The sequence below is a fragment of the Alligator sinensis genome, unplaced genomic scaffold (genome assembly GCF_000455745.1).
Source record: "Alligator sinensis unplaced genomic scaffold, ASM45574v1 scaffold647_1, whole genome shotgun sequence".
In the NCBI taxonomy this organism is placed as follows: domain Eukaryota; kingdom Metazoa; phylum Chordata; order Crocodylia; family Alligatoridae; genus Alligator; species Alligator sinensis.
In genome coordinates, this window is record NW_005842952.1 from 389,733 (window position 1) to 400,289 (window position 10,557).

General features: G+C 39.5%; 1 protein-coding gene across 1 annotated transcript in view; it reads left to right on the top strand.

Annotated features, from left to right (window-relative positions):
- Positions 1 to 10,557, top strand: part of LOC102377934 (metastasis-associated protein MTA1) — a 132,474-nt gene that overhangs the window by 40,593 nt on the left and 81,324 nt on the right. The window lies entirely within an intron of this gene.

Here is a 10,557-nt window from a genome sequence, read left to right on the forward strand (position 1 = left end):
AAATTAGCACTGCTCCTTTAATTCTAACAGGAGCTGTTCTTGCTGCCTTTAAAGGGGAGCATTGCTTCTTTGATCTCTCTCTTGCTTGCTCTCTCTTGGGGTTCAGTGTCTGCAATAAGTGGATTTCACTGAGCTCCAGACCATGGGAAGTGGCCCTGTGTCGCTAAATTCTTCAGCCTCCATGAAGAGGTAAACCTGTGGCATTCCCATTTGTGTTCCTTACACAACTGCTTCTTTTATTGTCTGTTAGAAGAACTTTCAAAAGACTGCTGCAGAACATATTAGCTTATCTTAAGTTTGGGGATGGAAATGAAACGAATCCCTACATATTACAGTATTCAAAGTCAGCATTTGCTTCAGCAGCAAACTTCCCATAGATTTCCATGGGGAGGAGGTGTATGCTGTGTAAAACAGCCACTCCATGGTTACGCCTCACCTCTACCTGCTCATGCCAGGACTACAGATTCAAATGCTTGCCCCTCCAATGGAGGAGCTTAGAGCATTCATGATAACATGCGTCTTTTGGGGAGGGCACGAGGATGGAGGGGGAGAATAGTTGATGGGCTGTGATTCCCTAACTCAGTCGTGTTCAAAGCGCAGCCTGTGGGTTGGATCTGGCCTGTGAAGCTCCCTCCAGGAAATCTGGCAGTGGGGGGTAGTGGCACTATTGACTGCTGCAGCTCTGGGAACTCTTTGTCAATTAATGCTGCCAGTGCTCCCCTGCCACTACATTTTTTGGAACTGGGGGGAGCCCCACAGGGCAGCATAACATGACCTCATGTTGGATCAGGTCCTTGCATGGCCTGGACCCAGCGCATAGCTGCAGGATTGGGCCACGCACCAGATGCAGCCGTTGGATTGTCTGCGTCTCACTTACTCTGCCTAAGCATTTCTGATATAGCCAGCATCATGTTATTAGATCTAATATACTTATAACAATTTATATTACTGAGAAGAATACCTAATGGAAAAAAAAGTTGGCTTCCTTCACTGAACAGTTGGCTTTGAGATAAGCCTGTTTATAACTGTGAAAAAACCCCCAAAACAGTGCTGTAAGCTTGGCGTACCTCACACTGCACAGTGCACGCCCAGAAAAAGCATCACATTAGTTTGACCCGGTTTGCCCAATGTCTGTATAGATTGGGTGCTTCAGCAGGGCTTTTTGGTGCTTTTATCTAAAGCTGATTGAATCAGCTTTAGATAAAAGTGCCGAAAAGCCCCACTGAAGTGCTTGATCTATACAGAGTCTGGAGAGCCGGGTTGAACTAACGTACTACCTTGTCCGGTAAAGCTCCGTTTTCCTTCTCCCCCCTGGCAAACAGTCTGCCAGGTCCTAGATATCTAAAACGTGTATTTTGTATTTGCCTAAGTTGTGAAATGAATACGGAGCTTCCCATCATGCCATTTACTTTTTTTTCATTTTCAGAGTAGAACTCCACTTTTAGTTGCATTGAGATATTATGGATAGATTAGACTAATGAATGAGCATGTGTGTTTTGTATGTAGTATTGTTATTATTGACATGCTTATTGTTATTATTGACAATTGACATCCTTATTGTTATTAATGACATCCTGTCTTCTTTTGAGAGAATTAAGCAATAGAAATGTGGGACGTTAAAAGGAAGTGTGGTGGTGTGGAAGAATACTGAAAAGAAGCAGGCCTTCCTTTCTTTTTCCATTAAACTGTATGTAGAGTTGACACAGTAATTGGCTTCTGCTCTTCGTGTGTGTGTGTGTGTGTGTGTGTGTGTGTGGCTATCATTGTTCAGAGGCTAATGGAGAGGCATGCTCTCCCTGTACTACAAATAAAGCAGCTGCATGTAGGGGAGTCTTTCATGTCTCCCTCTTTTGTTAGTTAGGTCTTGATTGTGGAATGAAAATTCAACTGCTTGGGAGTGGGCTCAGGGAGGCTAACATGAGAAGTCATTTGGCTCACAAAAACTGGGCTTGGTTGAAGTGTAGATGATAGATTATCAGGGTCAGAACTGAACATCTGGCCTCCCGGTGAAGCCAAGGAAGGAGGCTCTTCTTGTCTTGCGGTTGCTTTGATCTTTCCAAATGTGTACAGGACTATGAGAGATTTAAATATTTTTCAAAGTTAAGATACTTTAAACTGCTGTTACTAAATTTCTGAAATATATATGTTTATTGGTATTAAAAGCAGGCTTTTTGTCTAGCCAGCAAGCCAGTCGCATGGATCTACAACAGGGGCAGGCAATTATTTTGTGCAGAGGGCTGCTTACTGAGTTTTGGCAAGCCATTGAGGGCTGCATGACAGGCAGCTCAGGGCAGATAAATATTTATTTTCTAAATTTTTTTTTAGGGGCCCTGCGGGCTGGACAGAATGGCGTGGCGGGTCGCCTCCGGGCTGCATTTTGACCACCCCTGATCTACAAGGTCTTTCGTTTGTGGGGCATGGAAGGGGCTGGGGTGATGTATGAAGCAGAAAATAAAGAGGTTCTTGCGTTGTTCGTCTATTATGACCTCTAGCCAGCATGATTAGTGTTGACTGGCTCTAAAGAGCCGTATCCAGTCCAGGGCTGCTGAGATATTGGGCAAGGGGAAAAACTAGGGCAATTGTAAAATCCTTCTTTTTACATTCAGTGCCTTTAATTAAGAAATAGTAACTTGTTTCTTTTGCTGTTCCTTTTCCTCTTCATTTTGGGTCCGTAGACATGATAGTCAAAAGATTAATTGCATGAAAGGCTTTGTTACCTTCTTTGTTTTTGCAACAATTTAAAACAGCAATTTCTAATGATCATTTTGGCACATCTACATAAAGAGTATCTTACAGTCATGAATATATCAGCCCACCTCTCCTATGCTGCTCAACAGTGTAGCTGGAAGCAGGAATTTGGGATAGAATTTAGAGTTGTGCTTGTGGCTTCTGGAGGTAACTTGTGGATTGAGTTAATTTAGTCAGAACTGAGCTAATTCTCACATCCCAAATTCTCAAATATTGCAAGCAACTAGTAATATCAAGCTTTTTTAAAAACATCTAGGGCAGTGTCATTACTGTGTGTGGTCATAAAACATAATAGCTCAATGTGTTTGAAACAATTGCTTTTTAAAATTGCTATTCACTTAGTGAGGTTCCCCCCGGATCCTGTTGGTGCTTCTCCCCTCCTCCCAACTTCCCCTCCATAGTCAGGACCCATGGCTTGTGCTGCTGTGAGAAGGTGCAGGAACTAGAGAAACCGAAAGATCAGATGAGCCACCTCTCCAGCCTGAATCTGATATTTGACACCTCTGCCCCAGAGCATAGAACCATTTGTGTTTGAAAAATCTGGTAAAGTTCAAGTTGAACAGGGACCATTGGGTGGGATGGGTTAGTACAGGGTCCCATTGTCTTTAAGGGAGTAGAATTATATGTTTGAGGTGGGCACACAGTTTTCCTGGGATACTTTAATTTGATAAGCTGTTTCAGTTTCTTTTGTGGTATAGGACTAGCATGCCACTAGTTTTTTGTGGTTTCCTGTTTGTAGTAACGTTTCTCCAAATATTGCAGGCTTAATTCTACCTACCTTTTAGTATGTAAGATTATAAGCTCATCAGCATAACTAAAGACTGAAACATCTGAGGGGAAAAAAAAAAGGAGCAGATCTCCCAGGGTAACTCTTTTGGGAGTGGAGTGCTCTCATTCTCCACAATTGAATTTTAAGAGATTTTTTTTCCTTTCTGGACCCCCATTGCTTGGTGTTCTAATGTTGGGGTAAATGGCCCTGTGATATATATTGAACTTCTTGATACTGGTCTGTGTAGCTGCAAGGTTGTTTTTATGGGAGAAACCATTTTGGAGTTGTTTCTCTCAACCTTTTTTCAGGACATCATCAGTCTACTGTTTCTTGCGTCTCCTTGAATGAAATACTGCTGTCTTAAAATAAATTGGCCAAGTCTGTTCACTGGTGTGTACATCTCTGAATTGGAAATAGTTGAGGAGAGAGGACTACTGATGGAACTTCTGCTTGTTACCTTATCAACCTCTTCACTAGTGATTTGAAAACTTCTTTAAAAGAGAGGGGCTTGTATGGAACATTGTTATATTTTAATGTAAGAAAAGAATGAGAGTTCTTTAATTTCTCAGCTTCAGGAGGATGATCCTTCTGAAGCAGGATGAACACATCCATGACACTTGGCAGACATGCAGGACAATGTCCTGAAGTATTCTTGATATAACAAGGCAAGTTGCACAAGAAGAGTGTCATAGTGATCAAGTAGCTCAGAAATAATTGTGTGTATGTGTGTTAACCCCCCTCCTTCCAAAAAAACAAAACAAAACCCAACAACCCCATGAACCTGGGTTTGACTTGAGGTTGTCAAGTGGGATGTGTTAATATAATTGAGTTTTGTTGTCTCCAATGAGAAAAGATATAATTAAGGTAAAACTAACTACAAATACTAGTTGGGGCATTGCAAAGGGATGGCAAGGGTAAAAGATTATGAGGTTGCTTGGGTTAGTATTGTTGTGCGTCTTGAGAATTGCAGACTTCTCATTTATTTTTATCTTTTGCCCTTTCCCTGACATGCACACGCACAGCCTGTAACCTTGAGAAGATTAGGGCTTAAAGGAGAGCAGCATGTAAGTGTGACTCGTAAGGTCAGGAAGCAGGTGACAGGGGAAAGAGGCTGCAAAGCAAGATTTGGGAAGATGAGTGGGAGGGAGGGAGGGACAGAGGTGAGTGAGATTATTTGGAGTTCTACATGGACTGAAAAATGGGGAGCAGAAAAAGAAACAAAAGTAGAGAAGTTGAAGGGGCCTACATTTATATGGGATCTATGATTTAGAGGATTTAGGGGATTGCTTAAATCCTGAGTTATGCTAATAACATCCTGATTAAGCGACAGTTATTTCCAGTTGCTGTCATTAAGCTTAAAAGGTTTTATGGGACTTCTGTGTTAAGTCTTCTCAAAATACCGTCTCCCAAAAAAACTAGAACATACTATAAAAGAAATATTGTTCATTTTTATAGGGCCTTTCACCCTAGAGCTCTTTACATGTTATATGCTATGAAACTCATTACCATAGCAGGTTGTAGAGGCAGATATTATAGCCAGGTTAAAAAAGAGACCAGGCAAATGCATGAATTCTAGATCCATTAATAGGAATTAAACAGAACAGTTGGGGATATATCTTCTGGCATCTCTAAACCAGTGATGGCAGATGCCAGGATGGGTAACAAATAGGGGATAATCCATTGGTCTGATCCAGTATGGCACTCTGTATGTTCAGTGTCATAGAATAGTTGCAGTTTCAGCAACCAAATGACACACAGGATGCTACATAACTATGCAGAGAAATGTTGTTTTGAGGTTGACCGCTTAGAAACCTCTACTCTTAAATATATCATGGACTCAGTAGCCTTCACCTAGAAGTAATAGCTTAAGTTTTTAAGGCATTTGAAAGATTAGTTAAGTCTAACAAGGTGGAATAAAGCTTATAAGCCTAGAAAATGAAAGGAAGAAGGTTTTGAAATGCTTTCAAACTTCTATTAAAGTATCCACTACATAGCTGACCATAAAATTTCCATTGTTTGTTTTGTTTGTTTGCATTCCATTTCTCACTTTATTTTTAAAATTGCTTTTCTCCTTCAGAAAATGTTTCCATCAAATATGCTATCCAGTAGCATAGTAACAGTAATATTGTACATATTTGAGACTCTCCCATCCTCCAGGCCCTGTGGAAGTCAATAAACCCAGGACGGGTTTTTAAAAGACAGATGTTTTTGTTTATGCAAAACTTTTAATTTTTCAAGAACTATAGCAACTCTGGTTAATGTAATTATCTTATTTAGTTAGGGTAGATATGTACCTTTATAGACTATCTTCGGACTGAGTTCAAACTAGTGCAGCTAACATTGCTCTGTCTTTCCACCACCATAAGAAAGCTAAATTGGTAATATCCCAGTTTTACAAATTTGGGAGGAAAGAGAAAAGGGAATACTTTGTTTCTACTATGTATAAATGAACCAGTAGAACTCACTGAGACAAAAATATGATTCAGGCCAAGAGCTTAATAGGATTAAGTAAGATTAGATATTTATATGAATGAGAACATTTACAGCTACGTTAGATAGCATTAAATTTTTAAAGCATATAAAACCCTCATGCTTCAGGGCATAAACCAATTATTAACTGGCAGATGCTGGGGAGAGACCTTTCTTGTGGACAAATGATTCGGTGATTACATGTTACTGGCTTTCTTGCACCTTTTGCTGAACTTTCACAAGGTAATAGCTGTTGTCAGAGATTGGATTACTGGCTTAATTTGTGATAGTGATTACTTAAGGCTGCAAGTAAAGAGTGACTCAGCCCCCATATCTGGGAAATATTGCCTTCCCCACTTGATTACAGTACTGTGTTAAGAGGGCCTGCATCATTCCCAATTCTCTGTTTGCCCAGCTATACAATACTCTTAATGACATTTACTTGATGAATATCAAATGATAACTGACCAATTAGGCAACTGATAGCCCACCAAATGAAAATACCAAACCAATAAGCATTAAGTTTTGTCTCCTTATCAGCTGTGGTGTGATCCAAATTGATATTTGTGTATCGGTTATCTCCGTGGAACCTCCTGTTGTGTGGCAGGCATTAATCAATTACTAATCAATGACCACTCTCCCAAATTTATTTATTAAGTAATTTAATAAATGTAACTATTAATAAACAGCACAAATGGCCTTTATCTGCATGGTATTAATTTGGCATTTTAATAAAAGAGAGAGGAGTATAAAAAGTACAAAGTAAATTTTTATTTTACTCAAACTACCTTCTTTTCTCCTGGCATTACAAAGTACAACGGTAACTTATTAAAACTGTATTTTCCTTTTTAGCCCCAAAGTCTGTCTAAGGGTTTAACATTTTTGGGAAATTTTTAGGCAAAATTCTGAACAGTTTGGAAAATGTTTTCTTCTGTAAATCTCTGTAAACCAATCCAAACCTGTTCTACTTCATTGGATCTTGGAAGGTGTAAATTAAAGATTTAAGCTTTTAAGAAGTTGTTTTGAACTGAAAACAAGACTTGCTTATCTCTAATATGTACCTAACTTTTACCATTCATCAGCTAGGGCTTTCTAACTAAAGTAGTCCCTACTGGCCCTTTAAACTTGTTTCCTTTCTCTTCCAGCACAGTTTACACTAGCATGGCTTAAAAATTCATTAGCATTTTATTTTTATTTATGCCTTTATTACAAATGATAACAAAGGTTTTTTAAAAAGTTTGGCTAGGAAAGTGGTAGCATAATTTTACAATTAACAGTATAGTGAAACAAACTACATAGGGTTACACAATGTTACATGTTGCCTGTATGAATAAATTAATTTCTACGCATGCTGTAGTTTGAGTCTAGAACAGGGGTTCTTGACCAGGGTGCTGTGATATCCAAAGATGGGCATAGAAAAATAGCTGCTGCAGCAGGTGGTGCTGTCCCGTGTACTTTCACACTTGCGTGATTCACAAGAGAAACCCATTGAGTTCAAATAGGAATTCAAATTAGGTCAGAAACATTGGGTGCCTGTACATGTTCTGAGAGGCTGCTCTGATGCGCTGTAATTATAGTGCATCGGAGCAGACTTGATTAATTGAGTCTGTTGGGCTGGAACATGCTAACTAGCACACTCCAGGCAGCTTCTATATCTCATGTATCAGTGTCCCTGCACTTCAAAATGGTGGTGGGAGCACTGTAACTAAAGCTTGTTTGAGCTTTAGATAAAGTGCCTCCACTGCCATTTTGAAATGTGAAGACAATGATACATGAGAAGCTCTGGGCATTTTAATTAGAGTGGCTCACAGCCGCGCTAAAGTGCCCCCTCCTGCACTCCTGGTGCATGTGTAAAAACACCCATTCTGACCTGTTGTGGTACAATATTTCTGAATTTTTTTGGAAGAGAGGAATTACGCTATTTATTTTTTCTGTGATCAAAAAACAAATGAAAGTAAGAGTTAATGTTTTTGGATGGGTGCTTTGAGCCTAAAAAAGTTGAGAACTGCTGGGCTGTCTATATATACAGGCAGGACAACTGTCATGTTATATTTCACTTCTGTGGATCTCAGAACATTGTACCAAGGTGAGAAGGCACTGTTTGCCCAATTTAGAGATTAGATAATTAACTCAGAGCTAATATTAAGTATTTGACTAGCCATACTACAGAAAAAAAGATAACTTGTATGACTGTAACAGGAGAGCCTTGTCAAAATACATGTAGTATTTTATAGAACAGCAGTGCCTTTTTGTGGTTGCATTGTCCATTTTGGACAGTTCAGTATAAATGTTAAGAACAGTGCATTGCTTTCTGCAGAACTTCTCTGGTTGGATTCCTAGATACAGTTTCCACAGGCTTCTATTGACCTTTGTTGCTGGACTATATCTCTCATGGCATTTTTGAAACCATAACATTTTTATAAGTCCTTTTTCCTTCCTCTGAATTCCAAATCATACTTTGTTTTCCTGTTTTGGGACTGTTGGCAAGATCTTTCCTCTTTTGGAGTGGTTTTCTTAGTGTGTTATACAACCAGTGACAACCGATAGTTTTGTCTCTTTCACAGCACCAGTACACAATGTCCCTCTTTTGTTTAGTTTGTATGATATAAAGGATAACTCATCTTTAGAATGTTCTCCATTATTTTAATAAGTACTATGTTTTCAATTACACGGTTAACTGAAAACTTATTAACTGGCTAAGAATTAAAGATGTGATAGAACAAAGGAAAACTAAAAAAACCCCAAAAACTTGACAGTGTCAAACATGATTGAAGGATTTGCTGCCTTTTCTGCTAATGAGAAGGAATTACGATCCTTCTATCCAGATTAGTGGAACCTTCCAGCAGAAAAAGGTTTCTTCAGTGTAGGTCAAAATGAAAAGACTATTTGGTAGGCTTCCCCAGCACTCTGTTTTGAAAGGCTGCCCCTGTTATGCTTTTCCTTTTAATATATACTGCATCTTTTCTTTAATATTTCTTGAGGTGATGCCACCTATTGTTGTTTTCTTCCTTGGATCTGTCTAGCATACTTTAACAAACTACTTCTTGTCCTTGCAGTGGCAGGACATTGACAGTACCTTCATCCTGCTTTACCTCTGACTGTGTGTTTGATATTTCCATTGTTGTCCCTGGTAATTGCGCAAGAGGATTCTTTAATGCAATTAAGAGTAGGTTAAAGGAACACTACTATAGGATGGTATAGACACAGAGGACTCGCTTCGTGATAGGGGTTGGACTAGATGACCTATTGAGATTGGACATTAGGAAGAACTTCTTCACAGTTCGAGTGGCCAAGGTCTGGAACGGGCTCCCAAGGGAGGTGGTGCTCTCCCCTACCCTTGGGGTCTTCAAGAGGAGGTTAGATAAGCATCTAGCTGGGGTCATCTAGACCCAGCCCTCTTTCCTGCCTATGCAGGGGGTCGGACTCGATGATCTATTGAGGTCCCTTCCGACCCTAACATCTATGAATCTATGAGGTCCCTTCCAGCCCTATTTTCCTATGAATCTGTTAATAGCCTCCTATCTTCTGGAACACAATATCATTCTTTTTCTTCCCTTTTAATTCAAAAGGATTTATATCTTGTGGTCATGGACTTTAGAAAGGAGTAAAAGTATAAACATTTAAAACTAACTTTAGTTGATATTTAGCTCCAAATGGTGAGCTACTATATAGTGAATACCAGCACAAGGGAATTCAGTTCCTATTTTCATTGTACCTGGAACGCTTGGTCCTGGTCCTTGAATTAAAAGAACAAATAAGTAAAAATCCTAAAACCAACAAAAAGCAAGTAAAAACCTTCTGGTGTTGCTTTCTTTTTTTTTATTTGCATGATTTAAAATGGGGATACTTGGCATGTTAGGCAGTGGGATTAAACATTTGTACTATAAAAAATTTGGTTGGGGGAAGCTTTTGACAGTATATGCGAGAGAGAAGAATAACCCAGGGTTCTTTTTCCTTTATTGGAAGCATATATAATGTATTTATCCAAATTAACTTAAACAAATTGATCAATATTCTTTGAATTGGTTCATTTGATCAGAAGTGTAAGTGAATAAGATGTGTCCAGCTAGCATATATCTGAATTGGTACATGGTAACAAGGAGAATTAGTGCAGAAGAATGTGTTTATCTTAGGAAGAAACTGGTTGGGAGCAATTGGTGCATAAATTCCTGTTGAATAAAAGGGGCATGGATTAAAAGTTTGCCCATAGGAGAAATTATTTGACTGCCACTGTAGAAACTAGTTGACGTCATGGGAGACAGTATTGCTCACTCAGTGAAAATTCTTTGGATTTCAGTGGGCATTTCCTTTTTAGAAGGGAGTGCTATAGCCAATGAATGAATGAATGAATGAATTTCTTTCCATTAGTAAGAGCTGTAATTGTTCAGAGTTGAATCATCTGACTTTCAGGTCCTGTAGTTGCAAACATTCACCTGATGTTCTGTGTTTACTCTGACCTTTTCGCCTTCCTGGACTGTCCCCGCCTACGGCTGCTCTTTGCCACCCTCGAGCCGCCGCTGCGGGCGCTGGGCAGGAGGCTCTCAGAGACCACCTACGTCTGCCTCTACCCC